Source organism: Pseudophryne corroboree, chromosome 2 (genome assembly GCF_028390025.1).
Source record: "Pseudophryne corroboree isolate aPseCor3 chromosome 2, aPseCor3.hap2, whole genome shotgun sequence".
Taxonomy (NCBI): Eukaryota; Metazoa; Chordata; class Amphibia; order Anura; family Myobatrachidae; genus Pseudophryne; species Pseudophryne corroboree.
Window position 1 is genome coordinate 1,033,914,046 of NC_086445.1, and position 17,586 is coordinate 1,033,931,631.

The 17,586-nt window shown below is 46.3% G+C and overlaps 1 protein-coding gene across 3 annotated transcripts in view; it reads left to right on the forward strand.

Annotated features, from left to right (window-relative positions):
• The window catches only part of LSAMP (limbic system associated membrane protein), a 1,024,508-nt gene that overhangs the window by 32,321 nt on the left and 974,601 nt on the right, over positions 1–17,586 (forward strand). The gene's annotated exons all lie outside the window — the stretch shown is intronic.

The window sequence follows — 17,586 nt, forward strand, 5'->3', positions numbered from 1 at the left end:
AAACGCGGTAGTGTCTGGAGAAACGGGGGAGTGTCTGGGCGAACGCTGGGTGTGTTTGTGACGTCAAACCAGGAACAAAACTGACTGAACTGATCACTATTTGTGAGTAGGTCTGGAGCTACTCAGAAACTGCTAAGAAATTTCTATTCGCTATTCTGCTAATCTTTCGTTCGCAATTCTGCTAAGCTAAGATTCACTCCCAGAGGGCGGCGGCCTAGCGTGTGCAATGCTGCTAAAAGCAGCTAGCGAGCGAACAACTCGGAATCACCCCCGATATGCTGGAGCTGGTTGAGGAGATATTTGGGTTCCTGGTAAGGAAAGGGGTACTGGAGCCTATGATGGAGATAATGTGCAGAATCTGAGAAAGAGAGCATAGACGGTGATAGTGAGCAAGCAAGTGTTCCAGAAGCAGGAAAGACAACAGGAATAGGAGCTCGTAAATGACAATATTTGGGTCCTGGAAGAAATATTCATGATCTTGGAAAGAGTGGGGTTATAGGAGCTGGTAAAGCAAGAAAGGTTCCATAAAGGAGATGTAGACAGAATTCATGGAAATCATGTGAGCTTTGAGAGTCTTGAGGAAAAAACAGGGATGTAATAAAAATGTCAGTCTCATCTTGGATCATTTGTATAATAGGTGCACATGTGCCTCCCCGGGATAAGTAAACCAGGGTGTCTGCTGCTAGCTCCTGGGCTGCTAACATGACAGGACATATTGTTATTATAGGCGCTTTGAATGAATGGTTTATATGCTACCACTGGGCTTATTCCTTACCATGGGTGATACATGAAAGGTGAGAAAATGAACTTGCGTGGAGCTAAAGCTAAACACACACGGTTTGTTCTCTCTCAGTCAGAGCGTCTGAGGCTCATGTAGGTCACCATTGTTCATTCATTGTGATCACACTGGAAACTTTCTGCTCTTCACGTTTTGCAGATCTTTGCTTACTGCACCAAGGTGCGCCGCAGTCCTGCACACATCCCCGACCCAGCCAGGAACTGTCACCCGTATAATGGTCTGGCATCTAGATATTTGTGGTCCGGATTGCTGTTTTCTCCCTCTCTGTGTCTCCAGATGCCATAATAACAGGAAACAGGTCAGGGGGAGAGTAGGGGCCTGGTGCAGAGTGAGGAATTACTGTAATGATGGAGAGGTGTGTTATGATGTGGACCAGACCCCGTATTACTATAGCAACACACGATCCTACACATGTGCTTTCCATTTGTTTTGGGTATAGAATTGCATGGACATAGTCCACCGTATACACACACACCATAACATTTCAGTCAGCACATTAGGAATTAGTGCAGTACGCGTAGGCTATTAACCCCGAGTGTGCGTACTCAGAATGTTTTACGCCATAAGTGGAACTGTGTAATAATGCTGCATGACCAATTTGCATGCTATAAATAGGCACAGAAATTCATTTTTAAAACCACATCCCCTTATATAAGTTCTGTAGCCCCTATTCTTGCACGCACGATATTGCCTCATAACGACTTATCCGGAATATTGTACATTGCAGACGTTTTTTTGTTTTTAAATGGTCTTCATTTAACAAGAGAAATAAAGAAAGGGGCGGGACTCACTTTTTTTCTTATGAAAACACATCTTAAATACTAAGGAATTGAATATTTTTAAATGAGAAATTACCTTTTAGAAACTAAAAACTTATTTTTAAAATAACTTTTTTTCACCAGTTTTTTAACAAATCTGTTTCCGGACTGGGGTCCGGTCTCTAAGTCGACAGTAACTAGGTCGACAATGTCTAGGTCGACCACTATTGGTCGACAGTAACTAGGTCGACAGGGTGTCTAGGTCGACAGGGTCTTTAGGTCGACATGTTCTAGGTCGACAGGTCAAAAGGTCGACATGAGTTTTTCACAATTTTTTTCTTTTTTTGAACCTTTTCATAATTAACGGTCCACGTGGACTACGATTGGAACGGTAATCTGTGCCGAGCGAAGCAGTAGCGGAGCGAAGGCACCATGCCCGAAGCTCGCTCGCCATGCAAGGGGACGCGGTGCACTAATTGGGGTTCCCGGTCACTCTACGAAGAAAACGACACCAAAATAACATTAAAAAACTCATGTCGACCTTTTGACCTGTCGACATAGACACCCTGTCGACCTAGTTACTGTCGACCAATAGTGGTCGACATAGACATTGTCGACCTAGTTACTGTCGACCTTCAATACCACACCCTTCCGGACAATGAGGCTAATTCAGACCTGATTGTAGCACAGCTACGATCAGTCACACAGACATGCGGGGGGACGCCCAGCACAAGGCTAGTCCGCCCCGTATGTCAAGTCCCCCCCCCCGCACAGGTACAAATGCATTGCACAGCGGCAATGCTTTTGTACTTTAGGAGAAGCTCACTGCCAGTGCTGTTAGGGTCGCAAGGCTGCGTGTGACGTCACGCAGCTGCCGAGGCCCGCCCCCCCCAACGATTCGGGCACGCCTGCGCTGCCCGGACTGCGCTCCCTAAACAGCGGCCAAACGCCACTGGCCCGCTCCCTCCCGCCCAGCGAACGCCTTTACTTATCATTCAGGCAGAGGCGATCGCAGGGATGAGACGGCCTTCGGATGTCTGGCATGCGCCGGCGCACTGCGGTGCGGTTGCATGCGCAGTTCGGACCTGATCGCCTGCTGTGCGAAAACGCACAGCACCGATCAGGTCTGAATTAGGCCCTATATAACTATATAATTAGAGATGAATCACAGGAAGATTGAGGGCCCTTATTGTGTTCTAATATGTAGGGAGAATGGGGACTTATTTAAATATACAGTGCAAGAATACTCGTGTCAACCAACCAGATAACAGCTTTCATTATTGCGACTACACTACACCATTAAAAGTTAAAACGTGTAATCTGTTTGGTTGCTGTCGTTTAAAGCTCGGAGTGTTTCACCCCTATCTGCTGCCAGGGGGCGCTCTTACACCCTGCTCTCTCCAACCGATACTGCAGAGGAGCACCCAGGGGAACTAAAATAATCCCCCTATGGGGGGAAATGTATCAAACCTCGGAGAGTGGTGAAGTGTAGAAGTTGCCCATTATAACCAATCAGCTGCTAGCTGTCATTTCTCTAGCACAGTCTATAAAATGACAGTTGGAAGCCGGTTCGTTGCTACGGGCAACGTCTCTAAGTTATTTCTCTTGAAGGATTGATCCATATCTCCTAAAATGTTTGACGTGCAACTTTAAAGATTTGACTCTTGCGCCATTTCCCAGCAAAGTTCCATGAACTTATCCATGGAAAAAATATTGTATTTTCCAAGGGAAGGAGTTTTGTTTCCAGTGATCACCTCAGACTTCCGATAACATTTTATAACGAATGTTTTTAAACTTAACATGTAAATCCGCAACCCCCTGGCAAAGTAATAATCCAGTAATTAATGCGGCGATAGATACATTGTACCTGGCCACTTCTGCTTTATCTTATTATTTGTAGAATCATGTCATATTTTTATAGCCATCAGCTGTTACTATGGCAACAAAAGTTTTCAGCAGAATCCTCAGACAATACTTTGTTTTGATCCATTGTACTGTGAGCTGTGCCTTCTAGCGGCACCACTTTATTTTCCTCATTAGTTCTGTGGTCCCCAAATGCCTTACATTTCCAGCAGCGCAAGTCTGTAACGGGTTCTGTCCAGAAACCTGTGCGTCGCTCGTGATATACCTGTGTTATTGACCAGTGGCATACTGTACCACCCCTTATTCTGTCTCTTGTATGCTTGATGCCATGCTCGGGGGTAAATTTACTAAAGATCGGTCTAAAATCGGTCAACATCGATAGTGTTTCAGGGTCAGCATTCCATATTTATTTAGTCGATTTTAAGAATGATTTTAAAACCAATGTCAATGTTGGGGCGAATTTTTTTATTTTTTAAGTGCAAATCAGTCAAAAATCGACCAAAAATTGACTACCACTTGCAGCTGATTTTCTATTGGGCAAAACATACCACATGTAAGAAGCTGCTGTGGTTCCTCTAATTCTGCTTTGTGTACATCTCCGATGGTGGGGCTCTTGCGATGGTTTGTTTTTATCTCCGATGGTGGGGGTGCCTGTGATGGTGTGTGTATATCTCTGATGGTGAGGCTCCTGCGATGGTTTGTGTATACTGTATCTCCGATGGTGGGGTGCCTGTGATGGTTTGTGTATATCCCCGATGGTGGGGTGCCTGTGATGGTGTGTGTATATCTCTGATGTTGAAGCTCCTGCGATGGTTTGTGTATATCTCTGATGGTGGGGCACCTGCGATGGTGTGTGTATATCTCCGATGGTGGGGCGCCTGCGATGGTGTGTGTATATCTCCGATGGTTGGGTGCCTGCAATGGTTTGTGTACATCATCGATGGTGAGGCACCTGCAGTGGTTTAGGTACATCTGGGTTGGTGGAACTACTGCACATGCGCAGGACTTGTTCTGCGCATTTACTAATCGGGTCCTGCCTCTCTGCACACAGTGCCCCCTAAGCCGCAGCCTGTCACCGTATGGGGGCGGGGAATCCAAAGCTGCAGGAGTGACATGCACTGCGGCCATCTCTCAACGTTACCCATCATTCCTACAGCCACAGTGAGCCACATGCTTGGGACCCTGGTTATCAGAGACGTGCGCAGATCCTCAAGTGTTTATTGATTTCTTTATTAATGAATGAAAACAGCGAAACTCATGTGATTCGGACCCGTCACACGGAGCCTTTACAGTATTATTAGTATCTGATCTGATTCATTGACGGACGCTATGGCGATTGCAGGTGCGATTGTACGCACTGAGGATGTCCAAAATTATGTAAAAAACCCAACAGCTATGAAAAGTACAGAGACGCCCCAGCGGAGGCATCGCAGAGGCACCGTAACTGCGTACACATTCCCAGCGCACACGCACGTCCTTCTATAACCATCAGCTTGATTAAATCATCAACCACGCAGCATGGCACCCTGTACAGGGACCCCTGAACCAGACCTGGAGCACTGATGAAGGGCTGTTGTACTCATTCAAAGAGTAAGGTGGACATTTACTAAGCAGTGATAAGAGCGGAGAAGTGAGCCAGTGGAGAAGTTGCCCATGGCAACCAATCAGCACTGAAGTAACATCTATAATTTGCATACTATAAAATGATACAGAGCTGCTGATTGGTTGATGGGGCCACTTCTCCACTGGCTCGCTTCTCCGCTCTTATCACTGCTTAGTAAATGTCCCCCTAAGACTTTATATAACAAGTTGAATTATTTATACTGTGGATGCGACATTGTGTGACATTTTCTCACTGAGCCAGATAACGTTAGCCGCTGTAGCCTATAAGCTGCTGTTACACCAAAGAGTGATCTTCAGATGTCTCTCTGTCAGCCATACTGCGTATAAGCACGGCCACGCAGATCCAGTACAAACCTACGCTCCCGTGCCGCCATAAGCAGTCGCTGAAAAAACTTTCAATGTGCAAAGTCATCGATGGGACAACCTCCTATCGGACGCCCAGCCTGGCACGACTGAACTGATAAAAAGCCGTATTAAATCAATCTGTTATCGCAGCATATAGCGGCAATAAAAGATGTAAATTCACACGCCAAATATGTGGACATTGATAAATAGGTTCTCAGAGTCTGTCCTTCTTATGCAGTATGTATGGACAGTGATAAAGTATCATCTCTCCCTTTCTGCATACTCCATGCAACGCTCAGTGTCTGTCTATTAGGTGTACGGATGGACGTCCGCACAGTACCACCTCTCCTGCACTGTACGCAAACGTTCAATAACTTTTTTTTTTTAAATAGAATTAAGGGGTCTACGCACTAAAGCCTTGGAGAGAGATAAAATGAAGGGAGATAAAGTACTTGTGTGGAGTTTGTATGTTCTCTCTGTACTTGCATGGGTTTCCTCCGAGTACTCTGGTTTCCTCCCACAATCCAAAAATATACTGGTAGGTTAATTAATATCCCTAGTGTGTAAGTGTGTGTGTGTGCGTACATGGGGGGTCATTCCGAGTTGTTCGCTCGGTAAAAATCTTCGCATCGCAGCGATTTTCCGCTTAATGCGCATGCGCAATGTCCGCACTGCGACTGCGCCAAGTAAATTTGCTATGCAGTTAGGATTTTTACTCACGGCTTTTTCATCGTTCTGGCGATCGTAATGTGATTGACAGGAAGTGGGTGTTACTGGGCGGAAACAGGCCGTTTTATGGGCGTGTGGGAAAAAACGCTACCGTTTCCGGAAAAAACGCAGGAGTGGCCGGAGAAACGGGGGAGTGTCTGGGCGAACGCTGGGTGTGTTTGTGACGTCAAACCAGGAACGACAAGCAGTGAAATGATCGCAGATGCCGAGTAAGTCTGGAGCTACTCAGAAACTGCTACGAGGTGTGTAATCGCAATATTGCGAATACATCGTTCGCAATTTTAAGATGCTAAGATTCACTCCCAGTAGGCGGCGGCTTAGCATGAGCAAATCTGCTAAAATCCGCTTGCGAGCGAACAACTCGGAATGACCCCCATGGTTCTTAGCTGCCGTCACATTCTATGTTTCTCTGTTAACAACCAATCAGCCCCTAACTGCAATGTTTCAGGCTGTGTTTGAAAAATGACAATTAGGAGCTGATTGGCTGGTACTTTATCTTCATCCACAATTTCTGCTGGCAGCCCTGTTAAGAACTATGAGTCCCATTTACAGCAAGTTAAGGGGATCATTCCGAGTTGATCGCTAGCTGCCGTTGTTCGCTGCGTAGTGATCAGTGAAAAAAAAACAGCTAATCTGCGCATGCATATGCACCGCAATGCACACGCGCTTCGTACGGGTACAAAGTCCTTTGTGGTTTTGCACTGCTTCTAGCGACGATTCCAAACGCACAGCCGATCGCAAGGAGATTGACAGGAAGAGGGCGTTTATGGGTGTCAACTGACCGTTTACTGGGAGTGTTTAGAAAAATGCAGGCGTGGCCAGGCGTTTGCTGGGCGGGTATCTGACGTCATTACCGTGTCACTCATCGCAGCAATCATCGCACAGTATATGTAACTACAGGGTTGGTCTTGTTTTGCACAAAATGTGTTTGCAGGCATTCTGCTGCACCAGCGTTCGCACTACTGCAAAGCGAAAATACACTCCCCCTGTGGGCGGCGACTATGCGTTTGCACGGCTGCTAAAAATTGCTAGCGAGCGATCAACTCGGAATGACCCCCTAAAATCGCTGCATTACAGATCCCTGGGGGTAAGAGAGCGCCCTGCGATCTCCTAACAAAGGCCGATATGTATTATTTATTCACAGATATTCCCATCCCATCCCACATTGCTGGGAACTGGTGAATTATGAAACAGCCCTTAAAAAAAATGACCTAGAAAATGTTTTGCAACTAATTTGACTGACTGCATATAAAGTTTGTCCGTAGAACAAAAACCATTTCCCAAATGTATAGTGCGTGGTTTAAAGGGAGGGTCAATCTGTGGTGGATCACATAATAAGAATATAAATCTATCATTGTAAAACTATGATATCAGCACTTGAATAACATACATATGGCTTTTATTCCGCACATTAACCCACTCTTGTATCCTCTGCGTTCCTGTAAACCCCAAATTCCAGACCAAATCTGCGCAATGGATAAACGTGTTTGGGGGGGGGTAGGGGGACTCTCATGGGGGGACGGGGGGACTCTCCGCCAGAGACAATATGTGGGAGATTTGCAGTCTTGGAATCTCTGTCACCGCTGTGAATGCTCAACCGTTGCCAGGTTTTACTAAACGGTCTTGAGAGGCCTTCAAGGTTGCGGTGAGTAATGGGACGTGCGGGCGAGCCGATGATGAAACGCCTGCCGCTATTGGCTCCCTCAGTCTTGTGAGATAACGGATGCCTCCTTTGCTGAATTATATTCATACTTTGCCTGTCGCTAGTGGAAGAAGAGTGGATGGCCATTAGATAGGTTGCAGCAATCACTTCTCTGCAGCCAGGAAGACATAAGGTTAATTTTGAAATGGATTAACAAAGGTACGGAGAGCTGGGAGCCAAGAAAATAAGCAATCTGATGAAATAAAAAAAAAAAAAAATATATATATATATATAGTGGCAGCAGGAGATTCTAGAGTGCAGTCCAGATAATCAGAGATAAGCTTTCTAATTAGGGGTCATGATTTCAACGGAGAGATAAAAGGTGATTTAAATTACTCCTTGTAGCACATTAATCATTGGAGTTTTCTTCATTTAGATTAATTTCTTATCCCCCCCCCCCTCATCTTGGCACACAGTATCCCGACGGCCAGATATACCACCGGAGGCTGTCACTGTCAGTGAGACATATACGTGCTAGGGGCGTGCCCCTCAGTTGGGGGTAAGTAAGCTTGCAGAGCACGTTCTGCGCACGTACTCTAAATGATATGCACTACTTTTTATATCTCTAAAATACGGCCTTAATAGAAAATCTTCTTCGAAACATTGCTAAAACTAAATTTACGAGTGTATATGGCGGAATTGCAGATAGCGCCATCAGGTCGATCGGCTGAGCTTTACCATCGGACCGATGGTGAAAAATCGCAGCCAACAACACACTGTTAGGCACAAAACAGAGTGTTAGTAATTGCGGAGGCTCCTGGGAGTTGTAGTTCAGCAACGGCTAGTAAGATATAAATAATAAATGATGTACAGTTTAGCTCCCGCGTGACCCTATGGAGCTGAGCCAATGTAAACAGCTGTACAGCGGCGGGAGGGGCAGTTAATGCGTTTCCCATTCATCGTCCTCCTTACTTGGCAAGTGCGACACAAGCGACCTTTACAGGGGGATGGTATGTTAATGAATCTGGCACTTGATGAGTTAACCTTCTGCTGTACTGAAAGGAGTCGGGGCTTCGCTGTTCACCAGCGGCTCACTCTCGCCCTTTAACTCGGCGCCCTGCGTTACCTTGTGCGTGTTTACCCCGGTCTTGCTGGTAGAGCCTGCAGCCAGAGAGGGTTTGTGTACGAGAGCAGCGCGGAGGAATACTAACAGAAACAGCTTTCAGCTATACCATCGCAGAGAGCGCGGCCGCCTGAATCCAGGCTTTGTTTTCCAGTGCAATGCCATTGTGTACCTTATACAAGCCGTCTTTGAGAAGAGGGGAAATGAGGGAGGAAGCCAAAGAGGGCGGTTGAGGGAGGGCAGAGGGATCAACTGCCCTGAGCGTCTCTTTTATAGAAGTCTCCGTTTGAATGCAACTTCTACCCCCTATTATCTGCATCGATGGTGCAAAATTCCTCGCTGCCAAGGCTGTATGGGCGGCTGCAGCACAGTCGGGGTTAAAGGAAACACATTGCTATAAATGATCATTTTTTGGGGGAATCATTTAGAGCAGTGTGCACGCCTTCTCTGGTCTCTTACCTGCATTGTGGGGCCCTGGGGGCCACAACTTGTTTTGGTGTTGCTAATACTGTTGGAACTTTTTGTTTTCTGCTCCGAGGAATTGTTCAGTGATATGGGAATAAGCGTGACATAATAAATACCCTCCTCAGGGACATATTGCACCCTCCTAAACAGGCCACTAAACCCCGAAATCCAATGCTATGGCCCTCTATGGTCACGTTTTTCGCCACAACCCATTGGGAATAAAATAAATACCTGGAAATCATTCGGCCGTAAATTGATGCTTCTAATATGTAAAAATTCTAAATATGCAAAATAGGGCAAGCCAGGATGAACAATGGATTGCAGATTGATGTCACTGATGTCATTGATGACCGCCCGGGGCCTCCGCCTGAATTAGCAAATATTGGGGAGGTGCTTCTATAGCGCTGATGTCCTTTAAAAAAATCTGACGTGCTCAAGGGGTCCTGGTCCCACTAAGGCCCAACCCAGAGTGGGCACATCAGGCAGAGCCGTAACTAGACTTTTTGGTGCCCTGTGCCAGAGAGAGAATTGGCGGCGCCCCCCGCCCCCATTTTTTCAATACGGACATAAGGCACATGCCTTGTGGGAAAGGGGCATGACAAGATCCCAGTGAAAGCCCATGCTATGATGCCCCTTCCCACATTGTATATATATAATACACACACATTTATAGACCACTGCAAGAAAATGGATTTGGACACAAATCCTCTTTATACCACATTCCTGTACTAACCTTGAGAGCTCGTTATTATTCAGTTACAATACCCTTTATTAATAACACATTTCAATATACTGCCATACCCAGGATTCAAACCCATAACCTGTTGCATTCAAGACAAAAACCCTACTCATTGATCTATTTGATCCTGCATAAAAACTATGAACACTATATAAAGCTACTGGTACTTTGTAAAAAAAAGTAATCAGCATTACAATTGAGCAGATCTATGTAGTGTGCAGCCACACATCCAATCCCTTGCAGACACACACTACATAGATCTGCTCAGTTGCAATACTGATCATTTCTTCACAAAGTACAAGGCAAGCTTCAAATAGCTTAGAATTCTCTACCTTTCTATATAAGGGCAGATAGCTCAATGAATAGAGTGTCTGACTGCAATGCCACAGGCAATGGGTTCAAATCCCGGGCATGTCATCATCTTGAAATGTAATAAAAGACAGTGTGACTGAATAAGAAAGAAATATCAGTTTGAGTTCATGAATGTTGTATAGGTATTAGCGACAGAAGGAGTCAGGGTAGGAGACAGGGGCGGTCAGGAGTTGCTGGGCTTCAAAAAGGGAGAAGCTGCAAGTGAAAGTAATTAAAACAGATAACAGACAAGTGCTGCCAACAGCGCCCCCTAGCCTGCAGCGCTATGTGCGGTGCCCCACCCGCACACACCTAGTTACTGCCCTGACATCAGGTCCCGAGCGCCTCCTGTATCACTGTGAAAGTGCAGCACTTCGCATTTTTGGTGGAGAGTTTGGAAATTCAATCTCTCCTGGCATCTTTCCTTGGAAGCTATTTGGGAGCTCAGTCTCGGAGCAGCAGTAATATACATTTGCCGGGATGGCCAAGTGTACTGCATGCTGTAAGCAGGAGAATTACAGTAGAGCCCTATTATTATTTTTTTGCCTCGGTGCTGCAGCAGCGAAAACAATAACTGGCCCTACTGACCCAATGACGGGAGATCCAACCCACAAATGTCTTCAATCCGTACATGTGCAAAGTCATCATCTGGCATTAATTCTTACGTTATGGGGACAATGAAATTGTTTTCTCGCACCTGCAGCTCCCGTCTAAAGTGTCGGGCAATAATCAATTGTTTGTGCTGCTTGAAGCAAGTTACTGGGCGCCAATTGCTTACCGTGCATGTTGCGCCCAAATGCACTGAGCTTAGACGTGTAAATCCGTTAAACTCATGCAAACTATTGGGTGTGGTGCGTTTGGGTGACTTTTTTGGTGGATTTCTGCTCGCCATCTCAGAAGGGTTCACACAAACCACCGCATAGCGCAACGGGAGCTATGGCTGCAATAAAACAATTGAATTGCCCCCCAATTTGTCTGGCCATGACAGTGACAATTCCATATAAACTGAAAATAAACCGCGCCGGATCCCCTCACTCCGGTTGGCCAGTTCTACTTTCCAATGCCATATGCAGAGCTGGTGATCCACCTATCTTCAGTATCTGAAGAACAACAGGACTCTGCAACCCATCCGTATCTAGGGCACACCAAAACTGTTACAGTAACGCAATGAAAGTAGACGGAACAAGAAAAATAAAATGACAAAAAAATGATTCTCAGTAAGTTCAAGATACAGTATATGGAGAAAAAAAAATTGGTGGGTTCCCGTTACATGGTTTTGGTTGAATTGAAGTTTAAATGATAGTACTGAACATTTCTTACATCCCACCTGATCTGGCTTCTGCTTCTGACTGCTAGCTCTCAGGTCAGTCCTCCGTCAGTGGGGTTGTCAAAGACACCACCCCCATACACCATTTTATTTCATACAAATAGGCAATTCACGGAAGAAGCGGACTGACGTGTCTGAGCAATGCCCCCACTTAGCCGCAGCATACAGCACTGCCAATGATTTATCTGCAGTACCCCTGTTGCTCATTAGGAGGCCGCAGTGATAACTTTTCACTTGGTTAAGAAGCCAGAGAGATGGGTTATTATCACTAATCATTGCTTTATAGATAGTCCTGTAGGTCTAAAAGTGCACCGACCATCTACACAGGTGTTTCCCAACCTTGGTCCTCAAGCTACACTAACAGACCAGGGTAAAGTGATATCCATGCTTGAGCACAGATGTTGAGCAAAATAATACCCCTTTCACACCGCACAAATAACATTCTCTGATTGGCTACAGGGTGAGAGGGGTCACTGCCAAATTCCCGGGTCACCTGACTCTGTATTTCAATCCGGGAATTATGAAGGGTTATTCCCGGGTCAGGTGCAGTGTGTACGGGTTACCGGGGTCTGAGCGACCCGGGAGCCGTTCACAGTATAGGCAGAGGTCGCGCGGAGCTGATCTTGTCTCACAGCCTCCGCCCCCAATGCCGCCTCTGTCCCCACCCCCCGATGTCGCAGCCGGGAAGGACCCGTTTCCAGTTCCTGGGTGCGACCCAGCATTGCTATGTGTAAGCGGTATAACTGAGGTACAATACTTATTACGTTACCTGCGCTCAAGTATGGCTACCCTTAAAACCTGGACTGTGACTGTGCCTTGGTCCATTCTCAGAAATATTGCTTTAACCACAAAATATCTGAGGGGTGACGGGTACAGTTTAGTCTTTGCTCACGTTGACCTCAGGGCGAGGTCTGTAACCGCCCAGTCAGTAAATAACCGTCACGTGTGTACCAATAACAGAGCTGACAGCTTAGCAAAAGATCTCAGCCCTTTTCTGATAAGTATCATTTTATAGAGCGGTACAGGTGTCAGAAATGATCCATTGCTCGGCATTAAACGATGAGACTTCTGTTCACGGTTCTAGAGCGTTTCACAGGATACTTCAGCAAATTTTATTTTCCTGCCGCCCACGTTCCCAAATGTCCTGACCTTTTCAGCATGAAGCTGACCAACCATCGCCTTCTGCTGTCTGAGGGCCCCCTAGAGCCCGTCGACACACGTTCAGACCCGGCGCCGCTATCTGCCAGGCACTCACTAGAGCATCACAAGCCGCTGAGCTGCTGAATTAAATGTTTAACAGAATATCTCGCTGATTGCAGCCTCCAGAAGCCTCCAACACCCCCCACCCCCCTCTCCCCCCATGCGGTGCACAACAATATTATCCAGGTACTGGAAATTTCCTGAATACTGTTACAAATGAATTGGGTTGAGAATAAGAAGAGGCAGCTTCTGAGCGCGGTAAAGTGTCTCTGGAGACGTGCGATTGGGCCCTTTTGAGAGGAGAGATAATCTATTTATAGGGACGGGAGCAGATTTTTTTTGGAGAGTCTTCACAACTGCAAAGTGTTGCAGCAAAACCTACTGCGGCTGCATCTGGAGATTACTGCACACCACAGGCACAGCAAGGCCTATAGCTCAGAATGTCTTCCTATAGCACGTGCAGGCGGATGGGGCGCGCACACTGATAGGCCCAGCCGGCCAGTTCCACAACGCTGGACGCCGTGACGCTGCAGCATAAGGAGATTAATCAATGTGGGACAACATCTGTCAGACTATTGAGTTCTTCTCTGTCGTTATCTGCCGTCTGCACTTGAGGCAAGCGTCTGTGTAATATTCAGCTCCATTATCTCCCTTCTCCACACAGGCGTACAAAGCACAGGGATGTTAAGCTAGCCGCCAGGAGAGGGACTTGGCAGCGACCGAGTGCTACTTGCCAGCTCTCCTTGAACTTCACTCAGACTTTTGAAAATTCAAATGCTGTCCCGGCACACCGCAGTTCCCTTCATATTCCTAGGCGTCTGGGGGGGGGATGAGTGCCAAAAGTGACGGCAGTGGGGCTGGACGGGGACAGAGGAACGGAAAAATGACACTGTCGTTATCAGATGTTACAGGGTTTCGGAGACGGCTCTGGTGCATATTGAGGTTTATTGGAAATGATGACTGTATGAAGTACACAGTCAGGCATTGCTGCAACAACAAGTGTGGACTGTGTGTAAAGTTGCTGGGTGATAACTTACTAGCAGGGGGAACATTGCAGCTGTGCGACCAGGCAGAGTTCTGACGATAAGCCCAGTGGATTTTATATGGAGGTTCCCGATAGGCAGCGCTGATGGAGACCTGGCTGCAAAACGGGGGGAACCATCTGATCAACGTCCAGGCGAGAATTGGGGAGAATTTGAGGGGTGTCAGAACAAGTGGGCAGGCACCCTGAGGGCTCTCAGATACCGGGAGCTGTAGCTAAAGAGCATTGCTCAGCACTGGGCTAAATAAGAAAATATATCCACTTTGTAATAACTATATTTATTATGATTATTTTTATTTAGTTCATCCCCTGAAAAATGCTTCTCCCGAATTCTCCCCTTTACCTTCACGTCTAATATATGTGCTTTTCTATGGTATGAGGTCAGTAGCGAATTTCCCATTAGACACGTGAGGCACGTGCCTAGGGGCTGCACAGGTTTGGGGGCGGCACTTGGATCCTTGTGTTGGTGCTGTCAGCCCAAAAAGTACCAGTAACTGCAGAATATTTCCACTGTACTGTACCATGTGCCATCATGAATGGAGTGTAAATGGGCAGGACACGCACATACTGCCACTGTACAGCTGTCCTACTTAGTAAATATGTATACATAATTAATAATTATTTTTTTTATAGTTAGCAGCTTTTTTAAATTATTCCATTAAATTGGCTATCATTACTGTTGTGCCTAAGGGTGGCCTCACATCTAAATCTGCCTCTTTATGAGGATATTGGGGCTAGAAGTGGGAAAATTTTTACTATTACGACATTTTGTTACAGTATTTCTATCTCTTTAACTTCTGCTAGTATGTTTGTCGTGTACGGCCAGTAGGTCGGAGCAGAACTGTTATCTCAGCGGAGTGCCCTCTGAGGTGTTCTGTCATGGCACTAAGAAATGAAGGCCAGTCTCGACACCTGTAACTGTGTGACGGGCGGGCATTAAGGGCATGGATGGTTGTGGGATATGATATGAAAACATTCACATTTTGGAAAGGGGCAACATATAACGCACACGAGAGTTCCTGGGCCATGGTCATGACATGTAATATCTACATGGGGTTTATAGCATTCCATCATCCGTTTATTATATACCCCAATAAGACTAAAGAGGAGGAGGTGGAATGGTTTATGATATAGGAAGGAACGACGAGCCAGATGGTAATGTTGCCGTTGGCTTACAAGCCTTGCGTTACGACTTACGAGCCCCTTTGGGCCAGTCAAGTTCCCGGACTCATTTCTATCACTAATGAATGAGAGGGAATAGAATCTCGGCTGCCTCGCCTGCGATGTGATCAGCGCTAATAGTGTCATCTAAAAAGCATCACCGTCCCCGCTCCTTGGGAACAGCTCCTTGGCTTTACATATATCCCCATTGTTCCATTTCACGGCAGAGCATAGAACACTCCTTGAGACAGACAAACACTTGTGAGATAGCCGGGCCGTGGTTCTGCAAACAACAAAAGGGTTTAATCTGCCGCGACTCTGAAGCCAGTCGCTCTCGTCGTCGCCAAAACCAAGAAGAAGCTTAATCGTCAAAGCGGCGGGAGCCAAGATCTGATTTCCTCCGCTTTTGTTACTCTAATCCTTCTCATTGCAGTTGCTCAGTCTTAAAGTGCCCCACGTCTTTGCTCCATGCATTCTTACAGTGCGACTCCCGACAATTCTGCTGTAAGATAAACCAAAGATGAGCAACTGTAATATTTTTTTGCTGCTATGGAACTACAAGTCCAAGCATTCCCTGGCAGTAAAATTAGTGCCTCCTGCTGGCATTGTGGGTGTTACAGAGATGATGATTTATAATTAAATGATTGTATATTAATGTATTTTTTAATAAAAGTTATACATGTTGGCAGGATGCCGGCAGTCACGTGACCGACGCCGCAATCCCCACAGCACTCAGGAGACCGGCGCAGGATCACCGACAGATGGGATGATGAAGGTGAGTATAGGGGTTCAGCCTTAGAAGGAGAGCCTGGGGGGATGGGGGGGGTTAGGGTTAGACACTAGGGGGGTTAGTCCTAGCCGCCCCCCCCCCCCCCCCCATTTCCCCCAGGGGGTTTAGTATTTTTACCCCCATCGGGGGGGGGAAGGGGGTTGTTTAAAAATACTTCCGCCCTCCGATGTTGGCATATTCGTTGTCGGGATGCCACGGTTGGGCATGTCACCATCAGCATCCCGACCGCCAGGATAGCGTATGTAGGCTTCCCAAAACCTAAAAAAAACAAAACATGAAAACTACTATGCGCCAAGGAGGGGGAGTTTTCTCCACCTGCTCAGTGGGCCCAGCCCCCTGCCATGCCCCTAAAACTTACCCGGGCCCAGGTAATTAGTACCCGGTCACCCACCCTCCTTGGCTCCCCTGCCTGTTATTTCCAAAGTACCATAACTACTTCTGGGCTGTAGAATGTAGCTGACATGTGTTGCTGCACTGTGCATAATGGGGGTGATTCCGAGTTGTTCGCTCGTTATTTTTTTTAGCTACGGAGCGATTAGTCGCAAACTGCGCATGCGCATGGTAAATTTGCACAAAAGTTTGGTATTTTACTCATGGCGTAACAAGGTTTTTTCATCGTTCTGGTGATCGTAGTGTGATTGACAGGAAGTGGGTGTTTCTGGGCGGAAACTGGCCGTTTTCTGGGAGTGTGCGGAAAAACGCAGGCGTGTCAGGGAAAAACGCGGGAGTGTCTGGAGAAACGGGGGTGTGGCTGGGCGAACGCTGGGTGTGTTTGTGACGTCAAACCAGGAACGGAACTGACTGAACTGATCGCAGTGTAGGAGTAAGTCTGGAGCTACTCAGAAACTGCTAAGAAATTTCTATTCGCAATTCTGCTAATCTTTCGTTCGCAATTCTGCTAAGCTAAGATACACTCCCAGAGGGCGGCGGCCTAGCGTGTGCAATGCTGCTAAAAGCAGCGCACGAGCGAACAACTCGGAATGAGGGCCAATATGTAATGCTTAGTGCAATAATGAGCTAATACTAATGGTATAAATGTTGATTAAAACAAACAAACAAAAATGTTCCACTGAATTTAAGGACCTTTTTCTTTTGCCTGAAACAAAAACCCAGGAAATTACGTTTTCAAATGTATAAATGAATCAGATCTGCAGAACCGTACATTCCAGAATAAATCTTTTCAGTGGCAACAATACGGTGTCTCCTGGGAAAGCCATGACCCGTGGACGGTAGATGAGCTGTCACATAATATGAAGTTTTATACGCACCCTTGCGAGTTTTCCAGTCGCGTTCTCCTCTTCGGCTGGCACGCCAGGCATAGAGGCTCTTTAAGCTTAGCAGGTACATTCATTAAATGCTGCATTCCCATGTTTTTAATCTCGCTGAATGGGATGTAATGTAATATATTATTTAATACATCCTTTTAATTTGGGAACAGAAGAAAATTAGCTGTCTGGGAGGATGCACCACAGCGAAAGCTCTGCAGAGAATTCAGAGTAATAATTACTGAGTACGTGTACTGCAAGATGCCGGTTCTTCCATTCTTCACACTTTTCATAAGGTATAATCATTACAATTTTAATATGCTGTGTAATATTCAGAATAATTAAACTTTGCAATAGAGAAAGA